General features: G+C 45.8%; 1 protein-coding gene across 1 annotated transcript in view; it reads right to left on the bottom strand.

Moving 5' to 3' along the window:
* Positions 1-21,537, bottom strand: part of RTKN2 (rhotekin 2) — a 497,356-nt gene that overhangs the window by 301,314 nt on the left and 174,505 nt on the right. The gene's annotated exons all lie outside the window — the stretch shown is intronic.

Genomic DNA, 21,537 nt, shown 5'->3' with positions numbered 1-21,537 from the left:
AATCAAGATATAGAGTAGACTTTGATACCAAGTTTCCAGGCGATCACAACCAAGATGAAGAACTGTATGTCTTTGTGGGAGATTAAGAGGAGACCTCTGTAGGGGGAATGATACTAAATCTAATACATGTGAAGAAATCCCACGACCAATCCTTAGTTCAGTAACTTAAAACAATGTTGTAAGCATTCCCTTCGTAGTTTTTACGAAAGTTTCTATGATTGATTTTTATGTATTTTTGCTTCTTTGTCCTGTTAGCAAATTTTTTTTAAACACTTTTTTTTTTAACACTGTCTTCGACTGCAGCCTCCCTCTGGAACAGCCTCCCTGTCACTCTAAAACTTGAGAACTATCTCCGGTTCCGGAAGCACCTCAAGACCTTCCCCTTTGCTTCTGCCTTTGCCCCCCCCACCTTCTCCTCTGTTGATCTGTTCTCTCCTGTCACCATGCACCTGGGGACCCTCTATGCTGCGGGCCTAGGTTCCTGCTCACCCTGCCACCCTCCCGCACTGCCTCCGGGCCACCTCTTGCACTGGGGTCTGTATCTGTACACATACAGCCCCCCCCTTTTCTCTTCCTGCACTTATCTGATCTACCCCTTCTGCTGTCTTAAACTCAGCACTTGCCACTTGCTGGCTGCACTACCACTTGTGTTGCTTTTATTATTTAATTATTAATTATTCTGTTCTCCTTTTGCTCTGCACTTTCCACTCCCCCCCCTTGCAATTTTCACCTCCCGCTCCCCCACGCAATTGCGCGTTCTCAATGTCGCTGGGCCTAGTAAGATTGTGGTTTTGTTCTCCCCTGTTCCCCTCCCCTTCCTCGTCGCGTTCTGAAACACTTGTGTATGAGCACGATAGAAATAAAACATCAATTCATTGTATGCACTCGTTTTTAAATATAAGAGGATTCAATACAATAGTTTGCCAACATGCTTCACATAATTTAAAAAATGCCAACATTTATCAGCCAGGAGGACAATATAAAGCACAGAGCACTGTATTCGAATCAATGTATAAACAGTTTACAAAGCACGTTGCACTTTAAGCATGCAGCAATTCTATTTTGATAAATGAAACACTCATCTCTTCATAAAAATTTCTGGCGCCCACAAAGGTTAACTGCCAGTGTCTCTGTTGTAGACACAAAGACTGAGGCGCCTGCAAGGGTTAATTATTGCCTATAATTTGTTTATTTTAACAATATATGCACTTAGCACTTTACCGGTAAACCACCCACTTGGGAGGATTTCGGATATTTAATGCAAAAAACAACTTTTGGTAGCTCACCAAGTGCTAAATGCAATGGTTTTTGCAGGCATGTATGCAGAAACTTGGGCACCCGTGAGGGTTCAGGACTGCCTACCTTCTCTGTATTCAGTGCAATTAGTATATTTTGAAGAACTCATCTGTGACCATATTTGCAAACCCCGTTGTATCCACAGCTCACCAACAGGGGAGAATGTTTATGAGCCAATGGGAAATAGCAATCCAACGCACTAAGTACCATTCGTCACGACAAAACATCAATTTTAATTAATTAAAAAAATACTTGCACATTACACAAAGCCCATTGATCGGGGAGAATATCCATCAATGAGACATTCTCAATGCACAAGTGTCAAATGTTTTATATATACACATATAAAATACCATTTTGTACTTCAATGAGAGAGTTGCTTTGTATTCTACACTTTGAAAGAACGATGGAAGGACCATTTGGGCATTAAATGTCTGTGCTTTTATGTTTGTAATATTCCTCCCAGGATGGATCAGTACTAGCATGATGGTACATTTTACTAAAACTAACATTCAGCCATCTAATTGTAAGCATTATATGTATTCTGATAATGTCGCAACATCCGCATTGATATATTTGATGCTTTTTCCAATAGGGCGGCACATTTAATGAATTAAGGTTTTTCGGTTTTACTTGTAACCATAACGTCCCTTTAACAAAGTGTTTCAGTGAATTGTATAGGTTTTTATTGGTGCAACTCAAGTTTTTCACAGAATTTCATTGGTTTTACCAGTGCATGCTATTTTCCTACAGCTTACTATCATACTTAACCCAATATAACAACGGTTTTTGTCCAATTTACAACGTGTCACCTTAAAGGTCTGCCATTTCCCACCTTCTAGCATAATTTTTAATACTTTGTCCACTGTTTTTGCCTCCATCGACATCGTCATTGTGGACCTTCCGGACAGTGCCACCTGACCATGCGCTTGCACGCGGCATGATGACGTGTCCATGAACGCGTTTTCACTTTGCGCTTGGGTCCTTGCTTCGAGGACAGTTGAGAACTGCATTTTCTACTGATCTAGGAACTTTAAGCTCAAAATAAAAATGTACCCTTGCACAGCTCCTACACCTATTCTTACTATCCATTAACAATCTAGTACAAAGAACATAATTGGAAGAATAGTAACAAAACTGTCATTTATCTTAGAAATTGCATCACCTATTGCCATCCCTCCACCCCAAGAGCCACCACCAGCTGGGAGGACCCACACAACAAAAAAAGCGCAGTATTTCCAAAGACAATGAAGAGGGCCAAGAAGATGAGGTAGAGAAGTGCCTACCAGAGAGAATCATGGGTGTGGGAGTTCTTTACCACTGTTGGGAATGTACCAAAGGCAAATGTGACAAAAGTGAAATGCACCAAGTTAAACTTTGTACTCTGTCTCAGACTTCCTGGACATTACTCCTACAAGACGACCTCCATGCGCCGCTACACCAAATTCAACTATCGCAATGCTCTCAGAAACATTGTTCCTTTCCTCAACCAATACTGTACCCACACAGCCTACTTCTGTGGGACATAAAATCCCACCAGCTACCTTGCAAGCAGTAAAAGAGGCTGTTGATCCATATCTTTGGAAGACAACAGTCCTCTGTATATACTGCAACACACCACTTTGCAGGGGGAAGCAATTTCAACGCGCGTTTGGAGCTGTAATCAAGGAGCATGAGAAACACTGCCCACTACCTTAGAATTAACACGTGCGCAACATCTTCCCCTGTCCACCTGCCCCTCCAAATTAGTGCTTCCTCACCTTATGTTCTAACCTCTTGCAAACTTTTTTTTTTTATAAACAAAAACGTTCCTTTAGGAACCACCATTCACACTTAAATAATAGAACTAAAATAAAATCTTATGGACTCCATCTACTTTACATTTCTCAGTAAAGTACATAGACAAGACGCTTTTCCAACATTTCCATTAGCATTTTGTGTTATGCTAATTGGAACGATGTGAAGTTCATCTCCCGTTCCAGGGACCGGAACAGGGGATAATGGCCCGGCAGCCCAAGTAACCGGACAAAGCGAAGTGTGTCTGTGCGCCCTGATGCCTGCGGGCTTCGGAGCGTTATAAATAAATAACGAGGGCTCTGGGCCAATTTCCTCCATTGCAGCCCCTGCAATGGGGGATAAAGGCCATTACCAAGCCAGGTTCCCAAAGCAGGAACCCGGGGTGCTAAAAAATTGATTTTCTCCCTACAGCAGGGATGGCTGCAGCGTCCCGCTGTAGGAAGGAAAATCCTTTTCCAAGATGGCCACCATGGAAAGAGAAGGCGGGGCTCCATACAGAGCCCTTCTTCACTTTCCATGGCAGCCTGCAGAAGGCAAAGTCAGAACCCTATGAGCATATTACCACGACCACATTTTTTCCCCCCTTTCCAACCTATCCTACTTTCAAATAACTTTACCACATAGCCAGACCCAGGTGGACATGGCCACTTTAACACCATTTTTCGTCCCATGCGGTCATGTCCAGTAGCCAGATTGTCCAGGTCATGACCTTACACCATGACCAGGACAATCTGGCCACTGCCCATGGCCACAGGCTAAACCTCGGTCACCAAAGGTATCTCACTATTTTTTGTACCTACATTATGACTTGTCAAAAAATAAAAACAAGCGCACATTTGCAAAACCACCCTTGCCAATGCCCCTTACACGAGTTTGCTTGAAATCCGCCCGTGTTTTATTTTTTCCAAAATGTATGTAGATACAATAGTCATAACTTAGCCTCCACTTGACAAAATCCATTCAGTCTTTACACAAACATTGAATGTTGGGGGTCTATAATCTTTCTGAAAACTTTTGTCCACATTCGTCCAACGGCAACAAAGTTATAAGTCATCTAAAAATGTTGAGACCCACATCTAATTTAGCCCCCTCTTGAGAAAATCCCAAACTTTACAAAATCATTTATATCTAGATTTTAAATGGTTTTGCAAACATTTGTGCAGATTCGTCAAATGGCACCACATTTGTAAGCCTTTACAATATTTTGGGACCCCGCACCTCTCAGAATTTGGTTCCCTCTTGACAAAACAGCTCCACACTTTGCAAAACCATTCAGAATCAAGTCTAGAATAAAATTCCAAAATGTCATGCTATTGAATGGCGCGAAAGTTCTAAGCCATCCAAGAACTGCTTTTCACCAACCCTGTAATGCAGAAATAGGCAATAGATGTCCCTGAACATCTGAAGTGTTTGCGAATATCACAAGACTGTCCCCGAACATTCTCCACATTAATGCCCACTCAAACCAACTTCCTACATAGAGCAAACATTTCAGACATGATCACTGCCAATAAACTTGATGCCATTTTCATTATTGAAACCTGCCTCACACCAATCTCCTGCCAAGTCGGATGTCCTCGTCCCACCCAGATACAGCATCCAACATGGTGACTGGTTGGGGAAAAGAGGTGGTGGTGGTATGGCCGTCATAAGCACAATTGACTGGCCTTAAATGGTACAGAGTCAGCATTGCATTCAATGGAAACTCACTTGCCAATTCCGTCTACTTTTTTAAATTAAGTTTTACTGTTCCTCTACTTTTATTTTAAAAAGAAATCATTGCAGAATGAATAAAAGTGTCGGAAGAAGTTAAAACTTGCACTTTCAGTACACTGCACTGAACATTCCCTTAAAGAGCAGGCACATGTGTCTGGGGATTTGTATTGTGGTGTGAGGGGGTTTCGTGATGGGCTTAGTGCGGAGCGGGGGCGGACCAGTAGGGAATATAGTTCCACTACTTTTTGTACACTTCGAACACTGCTTCCACCTCACCTCAAGACCACTTCACAGGCATAGTACCTTCCTTGAGATCAAGAACTGGCTATATACAGCTTCAGTCTCACATGACTGATATCTTTCTTGGATACTTCTACCACCCCGGACCCCAAGCAACCAAATACACCAGATACACAGTCCAGTTACTGGCAGATTGCTGGGCATAACCCAATAAATCTTAGCTCCCACAGATATTAGGGGTAATAGACCTTATCTTATCCTCTTCCCGCTACCAAGATGCACAGGCTCCATTGCAGTCGACTGGAAAGACCATGCAGCCATCCCATTCTCAAACACTTCCTGAAAGCCTACAAGTGTCAGGATGGAGGCACGTTGCTCCTTCAAAATCTTTCCAGCAGAGGCAGCTCATAACCGTTTCTCCAACTTTGCCACCTCTGAGATCATCTCGCAGATAGAATCCTTTAACTAAACCTCAATGAAGTTGGCAGATACACTGAGAAAAATCAGGTCAGCCCAGAACAAACTATCTGCCCCCGGATATACTAACTGTCCACATGAGCCTTGGCACACAATCCAGAAGACCTTCTATCCCTCAAGTCCTTACATGCCAAACTGAGGACACCGATATCCAAGGTCAAGGATACTAATTGCACCACCACCATTGCAGACACCTTCAACAGGAGCAAAGTTCTTTTCTCAAAAGTCGCACACTGCACAAACCCTACACAACAAGACCCAAATGTTCCATGAGAAGTGCAAAGCCATCAAAAAAACAAGATGAATATCAGGATCCACAATGACTCAAGTCCTCCAACATCCCTTTCTATATGCCCCCCATGGGCAGTGTTCGCATGAAATAACTTCCCCCCCCTCTTGCTGGAGGACTTCCAACAAATGTTTCCATCCTTAAATCCAACCTCCGGTCATGTCCTTACTGCTCTTAGGATAGTCAATGACTCCCTCAGCAAGGGTACATTCCCAGACATACTAAACACAGGGCTTACATGCCAACTCCTGAAAGAAAAAAAAAAAACACCCTTGACCCAGAAGACCAAACAAACTACTGACTGATCACAATCCCCCTCCTCCTCCTTCCATCCATCCATCCATCCATCCATCCATCCATCCATCCATCCCCTGCCAGCCCTTTGCCCCCAACCCACACCACCAACCTCCCTCAGACCCTCTCCTCCTTCTCTCCTACATGGTCACTAGGCTTTTACAATTCTATGAAGGTCTCTTCCTAACAAGTCTCCCTCCCTGTTCTTCCAAAACTTTTAAAGACAACATCGGCTCTTGCCCCTGCGCTTGCTGATTTCTGCAATGACTCTTGCTACTGGGCCTTGCCCCCCTTCCCTCAAGCACACGTGCGCACCCCCGTGAAAAAACCTTCCACCGACCCCTTGTGTCCTGCCAACTACCACCCCATATTGAGCACTCCCTTCGTTGTGAAACTCCTTGAAAAGCTGGTCTACTGAGCTTGTTTGGTTGTCTACACAACCATCAATCTGGAATCCGAGCATCCAGAGGCATGGAAACTGCTCTTCTGAACACCCGTGAACTGCTCACATCTCTCGATACCAAATCCATGTTCTCATTCTGCTTGATCTTTCCTCTGCATTTGATACGGTCAACCATTTCATCCTCATAAAACTGCTCCCTCCCAGGTCATCCTGGGCTCCTTCTCCCCTACCTCCATCTCCACTTGTGGCATTACCCATGGCTCTAACCTCTCACCCAGGCTCTTCAACGTCTATCTTGCACCGCTTGCTCACCTTACCGCCACTTTCTACCATCACTTCCAGTATTATGCAGATGGATCCCAAATTCTTCCAACTTCCCTCTGATACTCCCTTTTCTTCCTCTACCATTCCCGCCTGCCTATCTTCCATCTAGTCCTGGGGTGCCTCCAATGATCTATGCCTCACTGACAGAAAGACTGAGATCCTTTCTACTGGGACTCCCACCCCATCTTTCCTCCCTTCACTCTGGCCACCCTCTATGGGCTCACTCCCTTCTCCTGCAGCGGAAGCCAGAAACCTTGGAGTCATCTTCGACTCCTCTCTTTCCTCCCTCACATCTTGAACCTTGCCAAGAAGTGCCATTTTCAACACCACCTCCTCAGAGGTACCCATCATTTCCTCACTTTTCCCCAGAAGATCAACATCTCTCTAGGCTTGAATACTGCAATAGCCTCTTCCTTAATCTACCCTCTTCCTCTCTCTGCTGCCTCCAGCTTGTCCAGAATAGGACTGCATGACTTATACTTGACCTCAAGCCCAGGGACTGTATACCACAAGCCCTAAAATCCCTCCACTGTCTCCAAGTTGTTGCAAGGATCACATTTAAATCCCTCTGCATCATCCAAAAGGCTGTCTGGGGCAGAGGAGCACTCTACCTATAACTTGATCTCACCAAATACTGTCCTTCCAGACCCTTACACTCCTCTGGCTCCAACTCTGTGCGTCAGGCACTTTTCTAAGCAGCTAGCTGGTGGCAGATCTCTCTCTTCGGGTGGCTCCCTCCTCTGGGACACCCTCCCCCCCCTCCTCTCAGTCTTGAGCCAGACCGCCTCCAATTCCGGAAGCTCCTCGACACTTCCCTCCTCTTCTCCTTCCACCTCTCACTCCTGTGCCAATAGCCCCACAGTCACTGAGATAGATGACCCAGGACCTTATGTATCCTCTGGGTCCAGCCTTGCACCCAATCGCCTTCAGACGTCTGCACCACCCCAGCACTTGCCTTCTGGCACCCACTGGCTTGTGCTTCACAGGTATGCACTTCCTAATGGCAGGTGATCACTCTGCACCTAGCAATCTCTGCAAGGCACTTATGTTGCACACATCCAACTACTTGGCACTTCCCTCTGTGGAACTCCTAGCACCCCCCCCCTCCCTTCCCACTCCCTCCCTCTTCTCTTCATGTACATGCACGTTCAGAATGCTCATAAGGCCTAGTAGGACCACCCCTTCCTCCCTGATAATAGGTGTATTCCTTTTTACTTTGTTCCCATGTTCCCTCCCCTTTGCCCTGTGGGCGTTTTGAAACAATTTCTTGATGTGTAAGCACCTTATTACAAATGCACAATAAAATCCTAATCAGCAAAGTCATCGACAATGTAGTTGCTAACAAACTACATGCAAAAATCTAGCAACGTTGCTTTGTTAGGGGCATCTGGTTTGCTAATCACAGAGCATTCTGTATTCTACTTCTCTCAGCATAAATAAATCACAAAATTGAATTGAAAAGAACAATCACAATTCTTCACTTGCTACAAATTTCACTTCACAAAATAATTACACTGGCCCACGACAGCAACTGCATTCAAGCGATGGCACCACAACTTAACATAATTACATGGAATGTCAGGGGGATGGGGTCCTACGTAAGGAGGAACCGTGTTCACTCATACCTGAGGCGCAAGAAGGTGTCGATTGCACTCCTTCAGGAGACACCTCCTGGCAGACACCACCCACAAACTGGCAGATACTGGGGGGGGGGGGGGCGGGCAGCGGCGCATCTTACTCCAAATATGCACGGGGTGTATATACATGGGTGAGCCCAGACACACCATTTCACCAGGAACAGAAGTGGATAAGGACGGAAGATATGTAGTGGTGTGGGGCATGATAGAGAACACACGGATATGTATTGTAAACTCATACTTTCCCCAGTATGGTGTACCCTCCCACTTGAAACAACTATGTACTAGAATTGTGCACCACAGAGATGATACCTTCCTATGGGGGGGGAGACTTCAATTGTGTTATGAATGAGGAGATGGAAAGGTCTAGGACGCCACAAACCACCAACAACTCTGTCTCAAGGGCACTTCGCAAAGCAGCGGAAGACTTGGAGCTGGTCGACATCTGGAGAGACCTTCATCCAGCCGACAGATCCTACTCATTCTTCTCATCTCCACATGGCCTCCACACCAGGATAGACTACTTTTTCATCAACGGCGAACTCATCCCACAGGTGCACTCCGTGGACTACTTGGGCAGGTCGATCTCGGACCACTCTCCTCTGCTCATGCAACTAATTCTGAAAGGCCCCAGGCCCCCCCATCCCGATGTGGCGTATGACTACGGAGACCCTGGTGGATCCTTCCTTTAGGGACACCCTAGGAGAAAAGTTGGAAGAATACGTAAGAATCAACATGGGGTCAGTCGAGAAGTGGAGCACGCTTTGGGAGGCAATGAAGGTAGTAACCAGAGGCGAGGTGATAGCAGAAGCTGGCGGAATTAGGAAGCAACTGAAAAGGGAACTTGAGACTAAGGAAGAGGAGATTAGGCAACTGGAAAACAGCCCGACCCTACCCAGTGAGAGGGAATCCAAGCTGGCAGAAATCGGGGACGAATGCCGACTCACCTGGGATAGGCTATCCAAATTTGACTTTTCCACACGCACTGCTAAGGCACACAAGGAGGTGGACAAACTGGGCAGGATACTGGCCTCGCTGTGCAGGAAAGAGCAACCAAGGCAGGCTCTCAAGGAAATTAAGGACGAACATGGAGCAACCCAGAGGACACAACAGGCAATTAACAATGTCTTCTCAAACTTCTACGCCAAGCTCTATGCTCACAATGAACAGGTCCCAATAGAAGACATTCGTGACACCCTGGCTGAAGTGGGTCTCCCCAAACTGAGCACGGAGCAGCGAGAGCTGTTGGGAGAAGCTATCACGACGGAGGACATCTCCGAGGCAATTAGGTCCCTCTCTACATGCAAGACTCCTGGAACCGACGGCCTCGCACCAGAATTTTATAAAGCCTATGAGGAGATCTTAGCTCCGATGCTACACAGAGTATATGAAGAGGCATATGAGACCGGCATATTACCTGGCAGCATGAGAAAGACGCTTATAATACCAATGCTTAAACCTGGTAAGCCCATCGACGAGTGTGACTCATACCGCCCCTTGGCAATGTTGAATTACGATAGCAAAATCCTAACAACCATACTGGCAAAAAGGCGGTCTAGGGTGATGGGGTCTATAATAAACAAGGACCAAAACGGCTTTGTCCAAGGACGTAACACCACAGCCAATCTGAGACGGCTCCAGCACGTTATAGCTCAAACCGCAGGGAGCAAGGATCTGGCGGTGCTCTCACTGGACGCCATAAAGGCGTTTGACTCAATATTTTGGGAATGGCTGATTGAGACTCTGAGGGAGTTCGGACTCGGCGAGCATTTCATCCGGTGGATCAAGGTGCTCTACAACACACCAGTGGCAAGGATAAAGACAGGGGGCGTGGTGTCTAAATCCTGGGATATCCGAAGAGGAACAAGGCAGGGATGCCCACTGTCGCCAATGTTGTACGTCCTTGGCCTGGAACCAGTAGCGATCTATTTCAGGAAGCAGCTCTTCGACGCAGGGATCAGAACGGGTGAGACGGATAACATTATCTCGCTGTACGCAGACAAAGTCCTCTGATACCTGCGCAACCCCCGAATGAATGCACCGACAGCATTAGACATCATCGACAACTTCGCGAAATACTCCGGGATAAAGTTCAGCAGGCAGAAATCATGCTCCTTCCCTCTGGCCGGGCTTCGAGGGAAGGAAACAGAAGAGCTACCCGAGATTGGGATTCAGTGGCAGACGGAAGCGTTCCGCTATCTTGGACTCACCATTACGCACACGCCTGCTTCCACACACGAAAGCAACATGGAGGCAAAAATGCGAGGGGTGCGCAAATCCACCAAATTTTGGTCCCGACTTCCACTCTCTGCGATGGGCAGAGCGGCTATCACTAAAATGATAATATTACCGAGATTCTTGTATTATTTCACCAACATAACGTACTTTATACCTCCCCCCTTCTTCAGAAAATTGGAATCCCTCCTTAGAGGCTTCCTGTGGGGCCCGGCCAGACACAGGCTTTCTCTGCACACCCTCACCCTCCCATACAAAGAGGGTGGAATCCAGCTGCCCAAATTCCAGAAATACTACCTCGCAGCACAATTGACACACGTTAAGTGGTTTTCCGACGAACCAACAGCTGAGACAGGCCTCCTTCGCCAACTGATAGCACCAATGCATCCCAAAGAAGTAATATAGAACTCACAAGTCGGGCCTCCTGATCCGCCCATGCTGGTGAGGCTGGGGAGACAAGTCTGGAACAAGGTATGCTCATCTCTCGGCCCGAGCCAACCATACATGCCTGAAATCCCCTTGCTCGCTGGTGTCTGCAAGACACCCACCGATTTACCTGCAATGAGGAAATGGGAGAATTTCGGCCTCTACACGTGGGGGGACATGTTCGAGGATGGAAGTTTCAGGGACTTTGACTCACTACAGATGAAAGAAGGGCTTGCTGCTGGTCAATTGTTATGGTACCAAAGGGTGAAACAGGTTGCTAAGAAGACCTGGAGCACATGGCCTGAGGAACTGGAAACCCTCCCCCTTGTGCAAGAGATGCACAACTTAAGCGATGGCTGGAAACCCACGTCGAGACTGTACACCCAACTAAACGACAGACGCAACCCGAGGAGTGAGCTCCTGAAGGAAAGGCGGGAGGCAGACCTGGAGACTAACATCACGGAGAGTGAGTGGGACAGGGCCCTGATGTACCCGAAGGAAGTGTCCCGTAATGCCAGGTTCAGGCTCATCCAGCTGAATGTCCTCTACAGGACTTACATGACTCCACACAAGGTATCCACATTTAGCGGAAAAACCCTACCATTGTGCCCGTGGTGCACCAGCGAGCACGCAGACCTAATCCACATGTTTTGGACCTGCCCCAAAACCAAGAAACTCTGGTCCGCTGTCGAAAGGACTTGCAGGGGGGCCGGATTGGAAAGGTATGAGTGGACGCCTAAGGAGTGCCTCCTGGGCACATATCCCAGACTGAGTAAAATTAAGCACATAGTGAAATTAATGGACATGGCGTGCATCCTAATGAAGAGAACGATAGCAATGGCCTGGAAATCTCCTGGAGGCCCCAGATATGAACCTTGGATCAGGGAAATGGAGAGATGGACCAGCACTGAAACCAAAGCCTGGGAGGAGGGGGAACAACCGAGGAGGCGAAGATGTGAGTGCAACACTGGAATCCTGGAAGGCCCTCCTGAGAGATATGATCTTTTTGACGGACTTCAAGCCCCCTTGAGCACATCCCTTGTCATGGACTGTTGACACGAAACAGATTAAAAAACGACATCCACAACAACCCTGACACTGTGACTAGGGACAACTAGATGGTGTCTGGAGCGAGGCCTGAAGCGGGGCCGGCAGGTACCCGCATGATGGTGGGAGGCGGGACGGTCAAGTTACTGTTTGTTTTTTGTTATTGTTTTGTACTGTTTATTAGGCAACTTCGTGATACTGCGGATATTGTTATGCATCCATGTTTAACTGTTCTCTGTCAATACAAAATGCCAATAAAAACATTTAAAAATAAAACAAAATAATCACTTTTGTTATTGATCAGTGTAATTATCATGTAGTGTTGTGCGATTTTGATTTTCCTGCAGGCATAAAAGGCTAGCAGTAGGATTTCAAGATTGGTAGTAATACATATGGCAATTTTAATTTCACCCACACTTTTGGTTTAAAATAAACACAGGTTGATTTATAGGTTTGTTTTTCATACCCACCCTCCCCCACGTTGGCTTATGTTGGGAAGTCAGACAGAAAAATTGGAATGATTTGGGGAATTTGGAATTTCAGACCCTCCCTCCCCCTTACTGAAAGGCCTGTGTTGGGGAAGCTGGATAAAAAGGTTGGACTGATTTAAGAACAAAGACACCCCTCTTCCTTAAAGAAGTCTGGATCAGCAGGACAAAAAGGATTACCCAAATAAATTATAGGTTATAGTTTTCAGTGCACACTGGGAAGTGAGCTTTGTTAATCTCACATTTTAACAAAATTCACCCGGTAGTGTTATGCCAAATGGCAAATTAATATATTTAGTTTAATAGGCTAAGGATCTACACCATTTGGCCCCCCACCCACTATAAAGGGAAAGGATTCAATGCAAGCAGACACCCCCACCTTTTGGTTTCCCAGGACTAAGTTCTACTTACATAAAAGCCTCCGTTTACAGTCCAGGAAAGCCATCTGCATCTCCGGATACCCTGGAAAGATAGGGCAGGGGTCTGGTCACTTCACTCTCAAAGATGGCCTCCCGCTCACCATCATAGTATCCAGTCATCTTTGAGGCATTCCTAGAAATAGACAGCTCCACCCAGATGCCCTCTCAGCAATCTCCTCTGGTGTCTCCTTACAGCTGTCAGATGGTAAGTTTCAGAAGCCTTCCTGATGGTCCGTCTCTGGGCTTTCTTCCTTATATAGCAGCGATGATCCCACCGATTTTACAATCAGGGGGAAGTACCCTGCAATAATTCCTGCCACTAGGATTGGCCAGTTACCCTTCTCTCTCCTCCCAAACCCAGCTTCCAAGTTAGGATTGGTTTAGGGGTTGGGAGCAAAATATGGCAATTCCCACTTGTAATCGCCATTTGTTCTCCTCTCAACCTTTTGGCAAAAACTAGTTATGTATCACAACTTCATAATTTTATGATCAACTGCCATAATATACATATTTTCTGAATCAGCTAATCATGGGGAATTAGATAAGCCGACAGTCGTAGCATGGCGATGTGGTACCTTTCTGCCGTTAAAGCACAACAGTTATGAATATGTAAGTTTTTAAGCATATCCCTAATTTCATTCACAACCGCACATCAGCTCTCACATTTGGAACATGTTCAGATCAGCCAGAAACCTAGTTTAACTGGCCATTACAATTCCCAGAGTCGCAGGTAAATTAATTTGATATCCCCAAAATCGTCTGGAAATTACATTAAAATAAAATGGTACATAGATTAAATACATCCACCTGGCCCATGGTATGCCAATGTGATTCCTATGCCAGCATCTGGCCCATGTAATGCCAATGTGACCTCTGCGCCTGCCATCTCTAGTACCTCCAACGCCCCCCTACTTTGTGCCCCGATTAATGCTCGGTCCATACCAGCCCATGCCCTAGATGTTCACAACCTACTCTTGAACAATCACCTTGACCTTCTCTTCCTTAGTGAGACCTGGCATAATGCCTCTTCAGGCCCAGCCCTCACACTTGCCATTCCAGATGGTTACCTCATCTACAGGCAAGACCGCTCCTCCCAGAGAGGTGGCAGGGTAGCTGTTATCGCCAAAGAGAACCTCGCTATCAGAGAAATTCAAGGTGACCTTGGCCATCACGTGGATTATCTTCGGCTCAAGCTACAACTCTCCCCCAACTGCACTCTGGCCTTCCACCTGGTATACCGCCCCCCCTGGCCCAACCACTGATTTCCTAGATGCTTTGACCCACTCACTCTCGGACAACCTAAAGAAATCCTCTAAAGTCCTACTCCTAGGTGACCTCAACATGGGGCTCAATGACCCCAATGACTCCCACGCCTCTGCCCTCAGGAAAGCACTTGATGCCCTTGGGTTCTCACAAGCCATCTCAGATCCCACCCACGCTAAAGGCTGCACACTAGATTGGGTCTCCTACCATAATTTCACCATCCTAGTTAAGGAGATCACACCGATTCCATGGTGCGACCACTTGTGCATCCAATTTGAGATCTCCACATCTACTGGGCCCCCTAGACCGACTATCCCTCTCCCTGCTGCATTAACCAGGAGCTCTCGGCAGCTCATAAAGGAGAATCTCACCAAACACCTCATGGTTCCTGCCTTGCTGCCCCCCTTCTCCAATGACCCTGAGGTCCTTATCAACACCTTCAAAGCCGCCATCACAAAGGCTATTGACACTGTAGCTCCCCTCACCCTCAAAAAAGCAAGAAAGTTAAACACGCCAACGCCTGGTTTACCCAAGATCTATCTCTACAACAGGCCATATTCAACCTTATAGCAAAGAACCATCACTGTTCACCTCCCACCACCAACACCTCACCTTCCCCCCCCATCTTTGACTTCAAAGACATGACTGTAGCAGAAGTCACCACCCTCCATTAAACCTTCCAACTGCAAAGGGGACGCCTGCTCAGCTCAGATCATCAAGGACTGTGCCCCTTCCCTTGCCCCCTTCATTACCACCTTCATTAACGCCTCATTCCAATCCGGCCTTAAGGAAGCCTGGGGTCGCGCGCTCCTAAAAAAGCCGTCCCTAGACACCCACTCTCCCCCCCCCCCCCCCCATCATCATCATCTTCATCATCATCCTGGGCAACTACAGGCCCATCACCACGGTCCCATTTCTTCTAAAAATACTTGATAAGGCAGCCTACGTTCAAGTTCAAAAATGCCTTGAGGGCAACCACCTTCTGGGTCTCCGGCAATCAGGGTTCCGCCCAAGGCATGGCACCAAAACAGCCCTCCTCGATCTCAAAAACCAGATGGATGACATATGAGATGCTGGCAAACCGGCACTACTTCTTCTAGACCTCTCCGCTGCCTGGTTGACCATAAGACCCTCTGCCACCACCTCTCCACTGCAGCTAACTTCTCCCCCAGTGCTTGTAAATGGATCACCTCCTTCCTGGAAGGAAGAGCAATGAAGGTCTTCTCCGACCTTGCTTCAGCTGACCCAAGCGGTAGTCAGTCAAAATCTCGAAACCAAAATATCGAATACAAAAAGACCGAAAAAAAAAATATCGAAAAAAAAAATATCGAATTTTTTATTTATTTATTTATATATGTTTTTGGGGTCAGGTAAGTAAAAAAAAGGGGTAAAATAAAAAAAAAATGAAAAAAAGGGGGGTTGGGGGGGAACCCCCCCATTTAAAAAAAAAACACATTGAAAAAGAAATTCGATATTTTATTTTTCGGCCTTTTGTATTCGAGATTTTGGTTTTCGAGATTTTGGTTTTCGATATTATCACTATGAACCCACCCAAGCATCATCCAATGTGGGGTCCCACAGGGTTTGTGCATCGCACCCACCCTCTACAACCTATTCACGAGGCCACTGTTCAAAATACTTGACACATTGGGCATCTCATACACCAACTATGCTGACAACACCCAAGTGTTTATCCCCCTCATGGGAGATTACTTGTCTGATCTGAACACCCTCGACACCATCTACTCTAGGATCCAATCATGGATGGCAGAAAACCGGTTATGTCTCAACCGTGAGAAAAACTAATTTCTGCTGATTGGACCCCCTGCCCCCCGCTACCCTGGGTAAGCTGGACAAGCGCTACAGCTCATTCATCGTAGACTACATCCCCATTAGTGTCTCAACAGCAGTCAAGACCCTGGGTGTCTACCTTGATCCCGATCTTACCATGACTAGGCAGGTCAATGCCATTGCATCAACCTCGGCCTACCACTTCAAACCCCTTAATGCAGTAAGACCCTTCCTATCCCAACAAAATTGCCTCACCATCGCCAGAGCAATAATAGGCGCTAAAATGGACTATTGCAACGCCCTCCTCATAGGCACCTCCAGTAAAAATCTTGCTAAACTCCAGTTGGTCCAAAACAACGCTCTCAGGGAAGCCACGGGCCTATCTCGTAGGGACCACATCTGGGCTCAGATGACAGGTCCACTGGCTACCCATTAAAGAAAGAATTATCTTCAAAATGCTTGCCCTGACTCACAAGTGCCTTCACGACGTAGCTCCCCCCCTACCTTACCAACAGGTTCACCAAACCTTCTGCGGCCAAACCTTCCAGATACGCTTACTCCAACACGTCAATTGTACCCAGGACACAGAGTTCGCGCAGGTGGCTCTAGCTTCCCTGCTGTGGCTGCCACCACTTGGAATGACATTCCACCACACATTAGACTAATTGACTCCCATGCTTCTTTCCGCAAAGCCATCAAAACTTGCCTGTTCGTGTAACTTGCCTCTACCTATAGTCACTCTGATGTGTGTATGTGGATATGTATCGATCTATCTGTGTAATGTTCATGTACCATCATTTTCAATTGTCCTTGGGCAGCTTAACTGTAACCCTTTAAGTAAGCCTTCTTACTCCTCAGCGCCTCTATGCCCGTGGGCTGTAGTGCGCTTTACAAATATAAATAAATGATGGCTGAGAAAAGGGCCTAAATGATAATAGTCCTTTTAAATCAATTGTGAATCTTCAAGTGAGACAAATGGCCCCCCTCCTGCCTTATGGCCATTTGTTTTCACTGGGTCAGCCTGTACCCAGAGTCTTTTTTTAATCAGTCTTCATTTTGCTGAAAGCTTGCTCTTTGAAGTAGGTGCCCCCATATTAGTCATGCTCCAGCCAAGGGTAACTTCTGTTGCAGTCAATGCTTTCAGAGCCAGCAGGTCTGGAGAACAATTAATTTCGACACCTTTAGCAGGACACTTTATTGCGGTTGTCATTGGATGGGAGATGTGACATCCAGGCTGGTAGTGGGAGAGTTCCTTGTGTAATGTGCCCACAGCCAGCAAAAAAACTGTCTGCCTTGGGCTGACATTTTCCATGAAGACCAAGTAGCTCTTCAAATGTCACTGGAGTTTTGTAGGTCAAACATAATATACATCGCGTTTTGTCAACCCCACCCATCATGTTTTCTTTTACTGACATTTTTCTGCGAGCAGTCAAACTTTTTCACTTTTAAAACTGGTTTTATTTGCATACACCTGTGCAAGCCGTTTTTTTTTTGTAAATGTTTTAAAATCCTGTTTTTGCATGTGACCAGGATCATGGATTCCCCTTTTTTCAAAATTAAAATGCTGCTTATACATCGGTAATGACAGGCCCCTTTCCACATAGCTCTTTATTAAAATCTTGCTATTCATGTGAAAGGGACTTCTATTTGGGGACTTTAATATGGCATTGCCTTCAAGTTGGCGATACTGTGTGGGTGCATTTAATGCTGCAAAGGCCTGCTGAGTCCTCCCTGCTACCAAACCATAAAGGAATCTCTGAGAAAAGTAATGTTTTTGTAGGATGCCTTGGTACCTTTGGACAAACGCTAGTGTTATGCCCTGAATGCACTTTAGGACACGTCTCAGTAAGTAACCGCTGAAAAAGAATCCAACATATAACCCCAGGTACATTGGGGGGGTTATCGTAGGAGCATCACAAAAACCAAAATGTGTGAATCAGTCTTCAAGAAAGTGCATTACCATGCTGTGACTTCCGCAAAATCAGTGACAAGTGGCTCAAGATTAGAGCATTGTAACCAATATCAAGAAGTGAGGGGACAGGATGTAAAAACGCCTAGATACTAAAAGGTAACAAGCCCCAGATGAAACTGAATGCAAGAGTTTAGGTGACTTGTACAAATGTATGTCTGACATCCCTTCTGTCGAGAGAATCTAGTAAATCTAGTATCCCTGAAGAAAGTGTACCAACAGGTGCACTACACAGACAGGACTGCACTTAGGCCTTCGCATCATTATCAACTTTGTGCTGTGAAAAAACTCAAAGTCCCTAGGAAAGGGAGAGAGATTGCAAATTGTCAAAGTGGGTAACTACCAGAAGATTTTCCCATCACTGTTGCCCAATTATCTAAACATGGTGTTATGTCGACTTTTTCAAATGGTTTGCTAAGGCCTCTCTATTTTAGAGACATTGAATATATTCACTAGTGAGGAACATGGTATTGTCATTGTTTCTATAAACTGGACAGAGTGGAAAATGAGCTCGAAATGATATCAGCAAGTGCAAGCTTACATGCCGAAAAACAAGTTGCCAAAAACAGAACCACTCGTTTACCAAAATATGATAAAAATGGAGATTCTTAAGTTTCTCCGTAAAGATAAGGGAAAAAAAAAAAAAGTACAACTAGTGGGAATAACAGACGCTTGTTTGAAAGGCAATGGTGACCTTCAGCTAGATGGGCTGAAAAGTTGCTCGTCATTGTCCTGCAGGTGCTGTGTCCATCTTAATGTTGCGAGCCTGAAGAGGTAACCAGTGAAGAGTGGTGGGGAGTAGATATCATTAGTATCTGGCGAGGGCTCAATCAGAATGAAACTAGCATTCTGGTTGGCCGTTGCCGGGGCAATACCCGGCAGGGAATCCCTCGGCCGGGATTCCACGGCCATTTTTCCCAGCGGAGGGGCGTGGCAGCCCCTCAGCCAATGAGAAGGCTCGAAGCAGTGCTATCCCCGCTCCGAGCCTCCACACGGCTCGAGGCTGCCTTCGTCCCCTGCTGGGGATTCAGGTAACTATTTTTTTTTTCTTTTCCCTCCCTCTCACCCGCCCTCCGAACCCAACTTACCTTCTTCTCTGTCTTTCCAGAGCGAACACGCTGGGCACACTTCTGTTCCCAGCGTGTCCGCTTCCGATTGCCACCATGGAAAGGCAAAACTGACTAAGTTTTCCCTTTGGACATTTTCTTCTTGTTTTTATTTCTGGCACGAAACGCTGCAACATTTTGGGACAGAAAAAAACGCTTTTAGTACCGCAGTCACGCAGATCTTACGGGCCGGGGTACTAATAGCAATATGCCCCGAGCGGCGGGGGCATTACCTTAAGTAACTAGATGGGTTTAGGCCAGAGATTCAAAGTATCGCGAGAAAGGGATCAAGGACAAAAGGTTTTAACTTCACAATTTCTGGACTACAGATTTTGGGATTAAACAATATGAGTATGTTACAGCAGCTACCAGGTTCGTTAAAAGCCACATGATGCAGACTCTTCAAAATTCTAATTGGTAGAACCTTTTTCCTAGAGGAGGCCCACTACACAAAGAACCCAGCACAGATCATAGGACATTCAAATACAGACCAATTCATATTTTAAACCTACAAAATTGTACCTGGGAGGCAAGGAACTAAATGTGGTACATGGAAAAAAGCCCCTTGGCAAAAAATTTACAAACCGTACGGAGCAAGAGATCTGAAAACTCACTGAAATTCTTAGAAAAAAAGGGTTTAAGAAAAATAAGAGCAATGGCAAAATATTATTTTCACACTTTGGGTTGAAAGGAACTCACTGGGGCCAGGTCTCCACCAGTCATCCTCACGGTTTCTCAATAGCTACATCTCCAACTGGCAGTCATGGATTCCCTAGAGGTCACACGCATCACATCCTCCCAGGATTCGTGCTACCAGCTCACAGGCTGCATTCAAACCACAACAGTGGAGATCTCTTTGAATGACTTAAAATAGTGCAAGGTGGCTATGATGGACTCAGGGTCTGTCCTAAGGGCAAGCATCGGGTCTAATAAAAGAGTATACAAATAACATAACTAATTAAATAAGATTTCCCTTAATCACTTCACGTCCCGGGAGAATCCCAACATGCATGTGAACCTGCAAAGACCTAATGCTGAGAACCACAGTTTGAGGAAGCTGTGTGCCACTCCAAGCCCATCCCCAGCCCCTTCAATGAAAGTATGGTTACTGTCCGAGTCATCGATTCCAGACAGTTCTCAAACAATTTCCTGGTCAAAAACTCAAAGCATTCACAAGTATTTTCTCGTCACACAACTTTGGAATGATTGACAAATGCCAACACCAGCGGATCCACAAAATCAACCTCTCACGATTTGATCAACAGTTATCGCGAGCATTGTGCCAAGTCTCATTACAATCCTAACACGATTGTTTTTAGTTCAGGATTTCCCTCTATCTTGTAATGTGCATCTGTTCCTCCTTCACCATATAGGTTGCGTGGCAATGCAACAAAGGCAGTCATTTCTTGTTGTGGCTGTAAGCACAATTTAAAATCCAAAACTACTCAACCATTCACTGCCCATGGCCATGGTAATCCCTATTGCCATTCCCACCCACTTCCTGCCCCTCCCTGCCCAAAACGCAACATCCTGAGATGGCTTTGAGCTAACTTTATCAAGCCTCAAAAGCAAACTTTACATTCCAAGTGCCTGCCAGAGTTTTTACAAAGCAGTCTTTTGAGAGCGAATGGTTTCATTGGTGCTGTAACCTGCGCTACTGGTGTAACCAAAATGTGTCAACCAGGTTTGGCTTTAACCACTTTGTAAGCAGTAAGCATGTCCTTTCATTAGAAAAGCCAACAGTTTAAGATTGTGTATAGGTATTAGATAGACATTTGCCAGGCACTGTTATCATACGCCCAGGTGTGTACACTATTTTCAAGCTGCTACCATTTATGTCCAGATAGCACCATTACGGAAATGCCTGGCAAACACCTTTAGCACATCAACACAAAAGCACAAACTGTTGCCATTATCAATGCTTGTTACTACATTGGTCCAATCCATTCGGCCAAATAAGCATGCATAAATAAAATCAACAGGTCTGCACTCTGTTAACCAGGTATATCATTTTAGTGTGCATGATCACATCGTCCCATTTGATCTTTTGAAATTGATTTTGTGGAACAAACTGAAATATCAAATTAAGTGTTGCAATGCATTATGGTACCATGTTGGTATGCATATCAAGTACATTTGTAGAAAATACTGAGGACGCCCAAACAGAAGTATGGATATTGGTGGTTTAAGTGTGACTAATGTGGCATTCGCAATAACATACAAAAAACCCTTTTCTGCTCCGAGTTGGCTTCAAAACTCTTCAACATGCATAGCAGTTTATGCGCTCAATGGACGAGAAAAAAAATGAACATGCAAGGGC

The sequence above is a fragment of the Ambystoma mexicanum genome, chromosome 8 (genome assembly GCF_040938575.1).
Source record: "Ambystoma mexicanum isolate Mex_15411 chromosome 8, UKY_AmexF1_1, whole genome shotgun sequence".
NCBI classification, from domain to species: Eukaryota; Metazoa; Chordata; class Amphibia; order Caudata; family Ambystomatidae; genus Ambystoma; species Ambystoma mexicanum.
Note: the sequence above shows the minus strand (reverse complement) of the source record. Positions and strands in the feature narration are given on the sequence as shown.